Source organism: Homarus americanus, unplaced genomic scaffold (assembly GCF_018991925.1).
Source record: "Homarus americanus isolate GMGI-L3 unplaced genomic scaffold, GMGI_Hamer_2.0 scaffold6317, whole genome shotgun sequence".
Taxonomy (NCBI): Eukaryota; Metazoa; Arthropoda; class Malacostraca; order Decapoda; family Nephropidae; genus Homarus; species Homarus americanus.
Window position 1 is genome coordinate 2,575,550 of NW_024730668.1, and position 13,773 is coordinate 2,589,322.

A 13,773-nucleotide genomic window follows, 5' to 3' on the forward strand; every position below is an offset into this window, starting at 1 on the left:
GGGGGGACAGAAATCCAACATCTATCACAATTCGCCATCAGTTACACAAGCTGTATATATGACCCCTGTACCACTAAGGAAAAGATCGTGTTGCCTGACTCACTCACGCACTTGATGATAATGAAGATACGAGTCATTAATTTTTCCCCCAGTAGTGTTCATTCAGTGGTGTGTGTGTGTCCCTCTCATACGTTCACTTACCCGAGACGAAATAAAAACCCCAGATTTACACGGTCGACAACTAACGTGTAGGAATATCAACCAAGAAGCAACATAAATACTGGTATAATTTGATCCCACCAACCACGGTCACCAGCAGTATAATTAATGGTGTTACAGGTATATAATTCCCCTTTCAACAACCTTGAACTTACCCTTCCATAATTTTTGTATAGTTATTATCTCTTGTTTGGACCTATCTTGAGTACGTGAATAAAGAGGTTTGTTAATAAAGCTTAGGAATACACGGAAGCAAATAATTTATTCACCTTAATTAGTTTCAAATGTAAAAAAATCTACTTGTATTATTATTATATAGTCTATCTTAGTCTTTATATGACCGGTAATAACAACATTGAATGTAATTAATCTAAAAAAAAAAAATATTCATCATTTTGCTTCATTTCTTCTCACACTGAATCACTTAATTTTTTCTACTGTCAGAAATTATCACTAAATCTACGTTGTTTCCATACATAACAAATAAATCTCCCTGGAGCCTTTTATCACGCTGGGGGTCGAGGAGTGACTCAGCGGGTAAGCAACAAACATACAGTACGACTCCGCCTCAGGCATTATGGCCACATTTGACAAGGTTAGCTCTACACCCAGGAGGTCGCTACACCCAGTTACGCCGCCCATTAATTCACACGACACACAGGATTACCGACACCCAGAAGGTTACTACAATGAAATACACTTAGATTAGACGAGATGCAGGTTCACTTAAGTTTAGATTACATTCCGGATTACACGAAAAAAACAGACTAGGTAACTCATTATGTCCACAGGTACCAGACTACAGCAAGATACACAGGGATCGATTACACACACACACACACACACACACACACACACACACACACACACACACACACACACACACACACACACACACACACACACACACACACACACACACACACACACACACACACACACACACACACACACACACACACACACACACACACACACACACACACGGACATGGTTGCAGTCGTTTTTCTTGGAATTAGATGTTTGCCAAGGTATTGATTTTCTTCCTCACTAGTAGACGCTAAACCTGAAGTGTAATGTATAGTGAATGACGATTTTATATTTAATATCTGATGAATGCGAAGAACAGATTACAAAAACAAAACAAAAATAAATGAATAAAGTTACACAATTTATTTTAATGGACTTGATTGTGTTTTAGTTTGGTCTTCAAAATCTTTTAAAAAACAGAAAAATTAACTAAAATAAATTGGTAAAAAAGGCAAAAAAAAGGATAACATATAAAAAGTAGAAAAGGAATAAGAGAAAACTTGATAAACAACAAACCAGCTGTTAAAATGCGATAGCGTCACCGATAATTCTACGGACGTTATTCTCCGCGTTTTATTAGGTCTTGACGAGTGCTCAACTACCATTACTACCACCTCCACCACAACTATTACCACCACAAACATCGCAATTACCACTAACACCACCACCACCACTTCCCCCACCATTACCACCAACACCACCATTATCACAACCACTATCAACACTATCATTAATACCACTACCTGCACCACTATGACCACCACCACTTCCCCCACCATTACCACCACCTTGCTACTTAACACATGCTGGGGACATAGTTAATGGCCCCGCCTGACAATGAGGGAGACTTAGTCACCACACAATAGATGGAGGACTATAGTGTGTGTGTGTGTGTGTGTGTGTGTGTGTGTGTGTAGTCAATACTCTTTGCTCTGTACACGAGTCAATCTGGGTAGCTTCTATTGCGTTCTGATATAAAGTGACGTCAGTGAGTTATTATGAAAAGTGACATAAGGAAGCTCCGGTGAAGACAGACACACGGGAGGTCTGAAGAAAATTGCAGTTAGCTCAGAAAAGTGACGGAAGATGATAGAAAGTAATGGGAACAATGAAAAAGTAATGGAAACTATGATAAAAGTAATGATATATAAAAAAAAATAATGTGGGATATAGAAAAAATAACAATACCTAGGAAAAAAAAGTACAGGTAGACATGATGAGTAAAATTACCCAAGAAAAGTGACATCAACTCATCCTAGACATAAATAACATGACATTTAATAACTCAAGAGACATACAGGTGTTATTAGAGTCACGTGTTAGAGGAGGTAATGAAGAACTCGAAGAACTCATTTACGTAAAGGTAATACACTCAATGGTTTTAATTTTTCCTACCATAAGCGTGAAGAACGTGTCATGGCTTGGGTACAACAGGGTGCCGGGAGCGTGAAGCGTTAAAGAAGCGTAAAGGATTAATGAATCTTCTTGGTACATATTGCCTCACGCTTATTAATACGGTGTTATGATGAAAATATTCCTCGTCAATTAAAAAAATAATCATGTACCTAAAGGGTTGGTTTAAGATGTAAGAAATATCGTCAAGAAATAACACCGAGACTTTACCGTAACTAGAGACATTTAACTAAGAACAAATTAAAAGACAAAGTTAATGCTACAGATTTTTTCTAAGGTCATCTACTTTACTGGTGTTAAGTAAATGTATCTACTAAAGGTCCAGTGTTAATGTAAACTTAGTGTTATTTATGAATGTTAGTTAGTGAGCTTATTTCATTGAGTTATGTAAAATATTAAACATCAAGTTATGAGAAATACACGTCGGGGAAATCACTAATTATGTGATCCCATCAGACCTGAATACTGCTACTGTTTTTTTGGTTAAGTTCTACACGAGACATCTATGATTATGAGTTACATGAGTTGTACAAAGACACACGAGGGGGAGAGGGACACACGCGGGGGACACGAGGGAGGGACACACGCGGGGATGGGATACACGAGGGTGACACACGAGGGGAGGGATACGAGGGGTGACACGGGGGAGAGTGCTGAGGAGGGATACACGAGGGAGGGATGCAGGGGGGATACACGGGGGGGTGTACGGGGGGAGGGTGACACACAGGGGGGGAGAGGGTGAGACACACAGGGGAGGGGGATACGGGGAGGGTGACACACAAGAGGGAGGGTGACACACGAGGGGGGAGGGTGACACACAAGAGGGAGGGTGACACACGAGGGGGGAGGGGACACACAAGAGGGACACAACACAGCCTTAGGCACCGAAGCTTCTACAGACTCCAATAACAGCAACATCGGGTTGAGGGTGTTCGAGTCCTGTCATAAAAGAGACGTGGAAACAACTGTCCATATTAATACAGAAGTTGTATTGAAGGAAGAGAGGACAAGTAGGTTAGGTTAGATGCAGTGCGGATACAGCACACGGTAAGAGAAAACGAGCTGATACAAACAACAAACACGTCAGAAGAAAAATTACAGGATATTTACTTGTTGGGTCAAATTCTCGCCGATATCTACTACCTCATAACTCATAACCCCCTACATATTCTACGACCTCATACCCCCAACATATTCTATGACCTCATATCTTCCTACATGCTTTACGACCTCATTTCCTCCCGTATCTACGACCACATATCCTCCTACAACTACACACTTGTCTCTTGTACATCCATTTTGTCACCCATCCATCCATTTACACGACTCCATAAAAGCAGATTGACAGAAAATCGTTTTCACGCGCGACGCTTCTTGTTCCCGGCCTGATGGTATGGCCTATGGGAGGGCCCGGCGGAGACGTGGGCTTTAGGGAGGAGTTCTTGAAACACCCAAATTGGGGAACGTTCATCAATGCTCGTCTGATGTCATTGTTTACAAATTGTGTGAAAGATCGGACGGACAGAGTGACTTCTATATGACAACCTGTCGAGGGAAGACGCGATATCAAGGATTCATTTTCTGTGTAATTCCTTTTCATTTCTTCGATTTTTTGTCTGAAAAACGTCATTTAATCTTTCGCTTATTGTGCCATGATGCCAAAACCATTATAATGTAACACTTTTTCACACACACACAACAGATGCAATTTTCCTTTTCTACCATTGTAAACAAGATCCATTCATTCACTGCCTTGAGACACGTGTTTTATATGCCTCCAGCCATACATACAAACATAATATACTCTTTCAGACGCTCCACTGACGACCAAGGTAAAGTGAGCTTTGCAGTTGATCACACAGATGGGATCCTGAACTTCGAGCCCTTCCCTTTCATTCACCTTTTGTGACAGACTGACACGGATGATCTATGGTTTATGGCTGAGAATAAATACAATGATTAACCACAAAAGAATAACCAGATAAAAGCCAAAGTGACGATAGAAGCATTAGGGTACGGATCCCGGTGGCTATTTCCTTGATGTTTCCTGGGACTAAGAGGAGACACTGCTGACGCTCCCGGGTCGTGTGTCTGTGTATGTCTCTTGTGATGGAAATGGGATTCTTAGATATGCTAATTCCAAAGGTTTGTGTAGGATGGTGTGGGAACATTAGCGTTGTTGAGAGATACATATCACAAGACGTCAAGTTATTATTTCGCTTTTCCTCGTCATATACCCGGCAGGTAAACTACTCATTAGTCCACCCAGGTACAGGTCACCCACCCACATCGGGGACGAGGGGGGGGAAGGAGTTGCAAAGAAAGGAGAAAAAAACAAAAACAAATCAAGAGTGAGAAACGTTATATATTTTGTGTTGTCAAAGTAAGGGAAACAATTGAGACCCTGCAATTGTGTGTAAATGATGCAGAAAGTTAGATGAGCAACCTGGGACTTGGTCACAATTTTCGTGATGCCATATAGCAGCAGGGTCTACCATTAGACAACACATTATACTTCCAATATCTTCCCAGGCGGTAGTACCTCCCTGTTTGATAACTACCTACTACCTTCTTTAACTATACCTGCTGTCTGTAGCCTTCACATTGAGACACATTCAACAGTTATTATTTCTCCTTTTCTTTCATACCTGTTGAGGAAATTTACCTATACACACACTATTGAGACTTTAACTACATCAGCATTATCTATGCAGAACCTTAAGTAAATTTCTATTATAATGTCATTGTAATAACATTCTTTGTGATGCTTATACAATAAAACCTACTAAGTCTCCTGTATATTTTCCTCTTATTCATATCCATTAGTGTAATTTATTCCTGAAAATTTTGTTAACGTAATTTTTCAGGTATTGTTATTGTAATCGACGTTCTCTATCTGATGACGTGAGTTGCCATACTGTACCTATGGCAGCACCGGGATGTGTGTGTGTGTGTGTGTGTGTTTACTTAAATTTACATACACACATACACTCACATACATCAAACCCTACAAAAAATCTGCATACATCAAACGGTGAAAATTTACATACATAAAGCACTCTGTTAAAGGTCTATCTTTGAGGCAATGTAAACCCCACGGCTGACGTCATCAATACCTCATTTACGATTCCATCAGATCTCTTGTGTGTTATTACTAATCTTTGACCTTTTCTATAATAATGTCATACAAATATTACTGTTGGTTAGGTTAGGTTAGGTTAGCGGTGGGTTATGTTACTGTAATGGAAGAGAAGGTTAGATGTTAGAGAAAATAGACAGGTCAGCCGAGGTTAAGTTAGGTAACTTTAGGAGAAGAGTAGAATTGGTTAGAGGTTAGTTAAGTAAGGTCTAACTTAAGTAAAGTCTGGCTTCAGTAAGACGTAGTTTAAGGAGATCAGGACGTAGCCTGAAACAGAGGTTGTACGAGTATAGAGGCGACGTACTTCAACATCGGCCTTAGAATTTACTTGTCCTATATATAGAAAAGTTTGGACACTTTACGAAATGGCAAAGAATTGGGATAATCTGCCAAGATCTGGATAAAGGGATAAGTCGAGCAATAGAAGCGGCCCACATACCAACGGCAAAGCAGGCGACCAATCATCAAGAAGGATTCCTACGTCTTTCAAAGGTAGCGGGAAGGATAAGGGTGAGGTCATTGCGGGAGGCGGCCAGGAAGACGAACCTTACATTTAAACCTGTGTTCCTCTTGCTGTTCATATGCTGTGTGAACAAGGCCAAGGACCTAAGTATTACATAATAACTCCAGTAATGAACACAACAGAACACTGGCCTTAAGTAAAGTAAAAGATAAATATTTCTTTATATCGAGGAAGACAGAGATATTATCCATCCTTAACCATAAGACAATATTGCTGGCATCCCCGCCTTAAGACAATAGGTAAACACTGGACACCCAAACTACCCAATTAGTGACGTCTAGTTATGTGCGTCAGTTACATAAGTCGAGCTGTAACTCAACCAAGTTATTGCTTCGCGCTAACAAGTACCATCACTCAGAGTGTCGCCTCTGATCACTATCTTCCTCTACGATACCTAAAGCTTAAGTCATCAGGGTAGTAAGGGGAGGCCACGTGAGGTCTTGTTGATATTCGGACTCCGTACATGACTTAAGCTAGAATACTAGACCTGACTTCATATACAGACAGACAGATAGATGTTGTGGGAGTACAGACAAACGGATAGACAAAAAAAACAGAGATAGACAGATAAATTAAACCAAACTTCATCACTATAAGGGGCTGTTAGGATAACAAATCACTCCGTAATTATCTGGAATACTCGTATTCTGAGTTAAAATTGTTTGCAAAAATAAATCTACTGCCATTAGAGAAGCTCTAATGCGGCTCAGGTGAGGTCTATCAGCTTGCCTGTCACCTGATGCTACAGATTAATTAGAAAGAAAAATAATGATAAGAGAACGAAAAATCTCGTATATACAGTATGTACTGTATATGTGGATAACATTCATACGTGTACAGAACTTATGTAAATACCGAGAAAGAATATTTAGTAGCTTGTCATTACTTCTCTTAACCCATCTCTACAGATGTTATAACTCCCTGACAACAATAAATTAGTTCATTAATTAAATCACTTTAACACAGTCCCTTGAACCCCATGACTTATATCTGTAGAGTACGATGCTTTGACCTTTTGAAGAGGATGACCTACCTGTTCCCTGGAGCAAGATGACACTAATCAGGGGGTAAAGTCACATCATTGCCTCGTGGGAGGGGACGCTGGATTACACGTTTCCACCCTACGTGAACCCATCTGTATACGAGTTGTAAACACAGTAACTGCCAGCATTATGACCAATTGGATTTCGTCGGTACGCGGAAAGGAGAAGGCTACGTCTACCTTTATTGTCACCTTGTTCTATATTTTTCTGTAAACTTGATACGTCTTTACTTTCATCCGACTTTTCGCCCTCAGCTCACATGGTGGCGGTAATGGAAGTAATGATCGCATTAAGCAAGCCACAAGTGGGTGACTCAGATGAACGATGGCCGACCCACAGCAGTACGGTGCACCAGCGTCCAAGGTCAGAGAGAGGGAGGTGACAATGCCCCCCTCCCCCCCACACACACATTATGTGATAACAAAAAAATCCACCAAGGAGGCATCCTGACCAGTCAAGGATACCACTCACCCTTCATGCTAGCAACTAAGTTCTGCAGTCACTACCACTACTGACCTATAATCTAAGACATCAGGCTACCGAGGAACTAGCTGCTATTATCACTAGTATGGACACTGAACCTATAATATTTGGGAGGTCAGTTTAGCCAGCAAATATTCGGTACAGTCTGTGGTCGAGGTATTGACCGAAGGTTCAGGACACTGGGTTAGGTAGCGACTAAATAAGTGCCACCAAAGGATACCGACCGATTCATCAGGCTTACGCGAGTCTCTTGGTAACGTTGGGTAGTTATTTCACAGGATGGTGAAAATAATATACTGATTGTTCTGTGTGGTGTGGTTGTGTGGCTGTGGTGGTGGTGTGGTAATGGTGGTCGTAGTGGTGGTGGTGGTGTGGTAGTGGTGTTGTGTGGTAATGGTGGTCGTAGTGGTGGTTATATGGTGGTAGTGATGATGGTGTGATTGTGGTGGTGATACGGTGGCAATGATCGTGCTCCACTCCATTGTGTACCATACGTCAATACACCTTCATGTGTGGCAATGACATGTGTGTAGTAACAAACTTACACGCAGACCCACTGTCAAAATAGAATAAACATCTATTTCCGGGATGAACAAAAGGAGGAATAGCCACCATAAGCCTGGATCACGTCACAGCACAGCAAGCATTGATGTGGGGAATTGAGGGAGGAGGGGGTCTGGCTTCATAGTAAACACTTAAAATATTATGAGTGATGATATAGTAAACAACATGGCACGATAATGTCTGTCTGTCTATCTGTCTGTCTTTCTTTCATACTCTCACCCACAATGGAGAAGCCTACCAGTGCACTCTATTTTCTCTCACCACCGCTGTCTACACCTACACTATGGTTACTCACACACTCACACACACGAGCCAGAAGCACCGGACATAGGGTACAAAAATTGTCCTCGTTGCAGATATCAGAGATAGTGACGTCATCGTGTGGGTAGCAACGGACCCTGGTGTTATGGTGAAGTAATGGCGAGGCGATGGTGGAGAGGTGATGTTGAGGCAATAGTAAAAGGAGGTGGTGATGGTGAATATATGGTGAAGTTGTTGGGAAGGACACGGTGAGGTAACGATGAGAATGGTGATATTATGGTGAAATGACTGGAGAAACTATTCACTAGAGCAGGGGTCACCAAACTTTTTTCACAGTGGGCCGGATAACTGAAAGAATGACGAGCGCGGGCCGCATAATCATTCTGTTCAATACTTGCAAGCCAGAACGAAAGCTCTGGTAACGTCAGAGCGTGGGCGGAGCTACCACGAGCCGGGGAAGGACTTGGGATCCGGCCCGCGGGCCGTAGTTTGGTGACCCCTGCACTAGAGGACCGATGCTGGTGAAGGGTTACTGGTGAACTTGCTAAAATGATGGTGAAAACATGGTGAGGTGATAATGGTGCACCACTGAAGTATGAATGAGGAAGTAATGATAAAAAAAGATAGCTAAAAGGAATGATGCTGACGTAAAGGTGAGATATAGGCGAAGAGGTGATAGTGAGTTTTAATGGTGATGTGGTCGGGTGATGGTGAGAGTTTATAAAGCTTAATGGTCCGGGTTCTCAAGCTTTTACATATACAGTACGTGAACGCTTTAAGATTATAACACACACACACACACACACACACACACACCCACACACACACACACACACACACACACACACACACACACACACACACACACACACACACACACCCACACCCACCCACTCACACACCCACACACACACAAAAAATTATCCTTCATATCCCGAGAAAATTTACTCAACTAAAATAAATAACTATGACCTGGAACCTCGACCACTATGTTATGCTGTACATATAAACTCATAACTAGACCCCCCACAAGGTACCATGTTTATTATGTCTTATGGTCCTGTCCAGCAGTCACTTATCTTATTATCTTACCAAAATTTGAATATTTTACTCTTATTACTTTTGTTTTTCTTATCTTCTCTTATCTTCGGTGTTTATCTGTGTTTTCTTTGTTTAGAGGATTTTATGTTTATTATTGTTATTGTTTTGCTTATCTACTGATGCCAAGTTACCACCAGTCTCTCAGTGAAGTAATGCCTCTTCCCGTTTACCCTTCCTCCCGCACAGCAACACTCCCTCACATCAATTCCTCACCCACAACACTGCCCACACAATAACACTTCCCACACACCTACACACTCACACGCTTGGGACACTTGTCATGAAATATCGCCTCTTCTTCCCTAAATACACAATACAATAGATCGATTTGTTGCCAGCCCCACATAATATTATATCAAATATCTCAATACCAACCCATTGTCCCTCACTCCTCCCACTTTGGCTATCACGTAGGTCTGGGTGACAAACTATATGTAGATAAATACACGTAAATATTAGTGACAGCGACGATACTATTCTCATACACATAGTATATATACCAACAACATGAATACATATCCCGTCTGGCTATACCACCCTTTTAAGCGTCAGTACTGAGTATTTCTTTAACTTCTATTGACATATTGAGTATACAACACGACACAGACCTTGGGAGGGGACAGGAAGTAGTATACAGTACAGGTTATTCACATCACGTACACACCTGTCCCGTAAAAGGGGATATATGACCATCCTCTCCTCTATAGCCATCATAACACATGCGAGGTCCGCAATACATAAATAGTCCAGGATATCCCGCACTTCACCCCGACCTCCTGCAGCTGTATAAACCTGACTATTTTCACACAGTGTTGGAACATCCGCGTAGATCATTCCTGGTGGTTGGACTTGCACACCAGCATTGACCTTTAAATTAGATCAGAACATTGACCTTAACGACAAGCTTATTCACGTACATGTAACACCTGCATGAGAAATCCGAGTTTGACGTCAGTTGAAGATTATCCCTGAAGGGAAGACTTACAACACGCACACTTGGAGAATTTGTATTGATAACTTACAGTAGTTATCTTCCCTCGTGCTAGAGGTACACGCTACCTCATAATGTTATCATATAAACGGGCCTCTGTTATGAGATATACTCATCCCGCAACCAGTCCTCTCTCTCTCTCTCTCTCATTATTTCCGTCCCTACTTCCCTCAACACACGTCGGTCAAGATCCACAATGAACACATCGGTCATGGAAGTAAAATATAATGCTAAGTGAATATAAAGTACAACATTCGAGACCAAATTGCGTGTTACAATCAGATGGTGGAGAGAGGCAGCAGTCATCATCACACGCAACACTGGTGGTTATAAATGAGGTAATTATCTCCTTCATTGTTAACATTGCTTTTAAGCATAAGTCGCAACAGGAGAACGAATGTTACCTCACCCTGTAATAATGATGATGATGATGATGATGATGATAATGACGATGATGAAGATGGAGATGAAAATGATGATAATTAAAAAAATCAAATTAAATCTACATCGCTCATCAACAAAAAACAAATACAAACAAAAAATCCTCACTACACCCTCCTCCCCGCCAGTCAACAAGTTGGTGCAGTACGTATACATAATAATATCTCCGCCCATCTTGTATCTTCAAGAGGAGGAGGAAGAGGAACTTTCCGTCACCCTAGCAACGTACCCACACTGCTTCCTCTCACATGAGTGTTAAGAAGTGAACATCGTACATAAACATCTTTGATATGGCTGGAAGACTTATATGTAATCTGGGATGGTGGTCAGGTTATGTCTCGGTACAGTCTTGGTTGTAAGGTCTTGTTTCATGGGTTGAATCTGACCATCCGTGATTCTTAAGGAACGGATGATAATAAGGATGATATTAATGTGTATGATTATAATGATTTTAATGTGAATGTTTATATTGGTGATAATCCTACGGGTAAGAAAATACAACTCTGGTTATAATGACATGTCTGACTTTATAAAGATGATGATGATGATGATGATGATGGTGATAATATGATAATAATAATAATAATAATATGACCACAAAGTCCACCGTGAATGCACACACACACACACACACCTCATGACACCACCTGTGAACGAGTTACTGCTCCACCTGTTTGCTGTACAACACCTCAGCACACGTGACCTAGATGACCTCACACAGAAGGGCAAGAGTCCAGCCTTGCCGTCCACTGTAATGAAAGCTCCCCCACATCTCCCTCCCTCCATCACACCCAATCCCTTCCCTCACTCTCACCCAATCCCTTCCCTCACATCGCCCCCTCCCTCCCTCTCACTCAATCCCTTCCCTCACATCGCCCCCCCCTCCACACACTCCCTTCCCTCACATCGCCCCCTCCCTCCCTCTCACTCAATCCCTTCCCTCACATCGCCACTTCTCTCCCCGACAGCAGGTTTGAGGCAGCCGTCATTACCACCGTCGAGGTAAGTTGGACAGGTGTCAACAGGTCTTCACAGCGTCTCTCAGGAGTCTCAGGTGAGTCTCCCACATCATCAAGCACGTAAACACTGCCTCCTCTTGCTGCCGCTGACCCTGAGATACATTAAATTTTTCAGAGGTGGAAGAGGAAGGGTAATTTATATAGCTTATGTTCCATTACAGGTGAACGCATATTCTCGCCAATCAGTTATTTCGGTACACAAGTGACAACGAATATTTTACACTCAAGGTAATCACATCATGGAGAAAACTCGACTTCTTTACTAATACTTTCATTTACAATTCAACAAGGCAGGATCTATACTTCTTCCTTCTTCCTGACACGAATTTCTCCTCCTCCCACGTAGAAACAATATCAAATGTTATCACTACTACAGCGTTATAATTACCCATTGTCGCTTGGATACAGAGACAGTTAATTTAAAACACACAGACGACGAATCAAACACAGATACACACCAAAAAAAAAAACCTTAAACAAAAAAAGATACAATGCTCTTTCAGACACCTTCATCACCATCAATAATTACCCCCAACCATATGTTTCTCCTCCGAAGGACACAGATGGGAGGGGGTGAGGGAGGGGGAGGTGTGCGATGATGGGCAGCTGCTATAGATAAGTGGGCGGAAATTTTACACCTGCAAAAAGCGAGCCCGGGGCCACAGCTGTACACCATCATAACATCTGTAGGTGAGTGAGTGGCTAGCCCCCTCTCCCTACCCCCGCACACCTCCAGGTACTCCACCTCTGAATGTTGCGTCTATGTTGTCATGGTGATGCAAGGAAGGCAGAGCTGAGTGAGAGAGAGGAGGCAAGTGGTGGGAACAAACAGTTGGTAATTTTGTAATACTTAATATAATTCATGTTATGTTCCTATAATGAGCACATTGTTTCCGATAGAATTTGTGATGTGTGGACGATTTTTAGCTGTGGTCGTCCATGTGGGAATCGTCTTTTTGGGAGTCGTCAAAGTGGGAAAAAATCGTCGTTCTGGGGATCGTCTTAGTGGAAGGTAATCCCTACATACATCACCGATACATAACCAACACAACTCAACGACGATTTTTCAACGCAATGACGATTTATTCAACGAAGTACGCATCACATTTCTAAGCATATTACATAAAATAAACGTATAGGAATTATATATAAATGAATAATTAGAAGCTATGAAGTAGAGTCCAATGTGGCCTCGAGATTCATCTTAGACAACGTTAATAAGTTACGTCCTCAGAAACCTCAACGTAAGATAAATTATTCACCTTACGAGTCTTTATGAATTCTGACTCGGGAAAACACCTGTGTACTCTATCATGTTTCGTCTTCCTCCTCTCCTAGTGATTTTATCTCGCCTATTTTCCATTTTACCTATTCCTTTCCTGTGCCTCTTCCTCCTCTCCTCATCTATCCACCCATTGTTCCAGCTTCCTTTACCCTCACATTATTCTTTCCTCTTTTCATCTCTCCTCTATTTGACTTCTCTTCTTCCTCTACTTTTAACTCACCTTCTCTCCCACTTCATGGATGAGAGAGAGAGAGAGAGAGAGAGAGAGAGAGAGAGAGAGAGAGAGAGAGAGAGAGAAAGAGATTATTCAGTAATATAAAAACACACGAAAAAAATGAGCAAAAAATATGTCAACAAAAAACTTCCTTGATTAATTAACAAGAACAAGAAAGTTAATAAGTTGGGTAATAAAAGTTAAATTCCCAGACAAAAAATTAACATTAAATCGAGAGAAAATCCTTAATTATTTTTTCATCTTGTG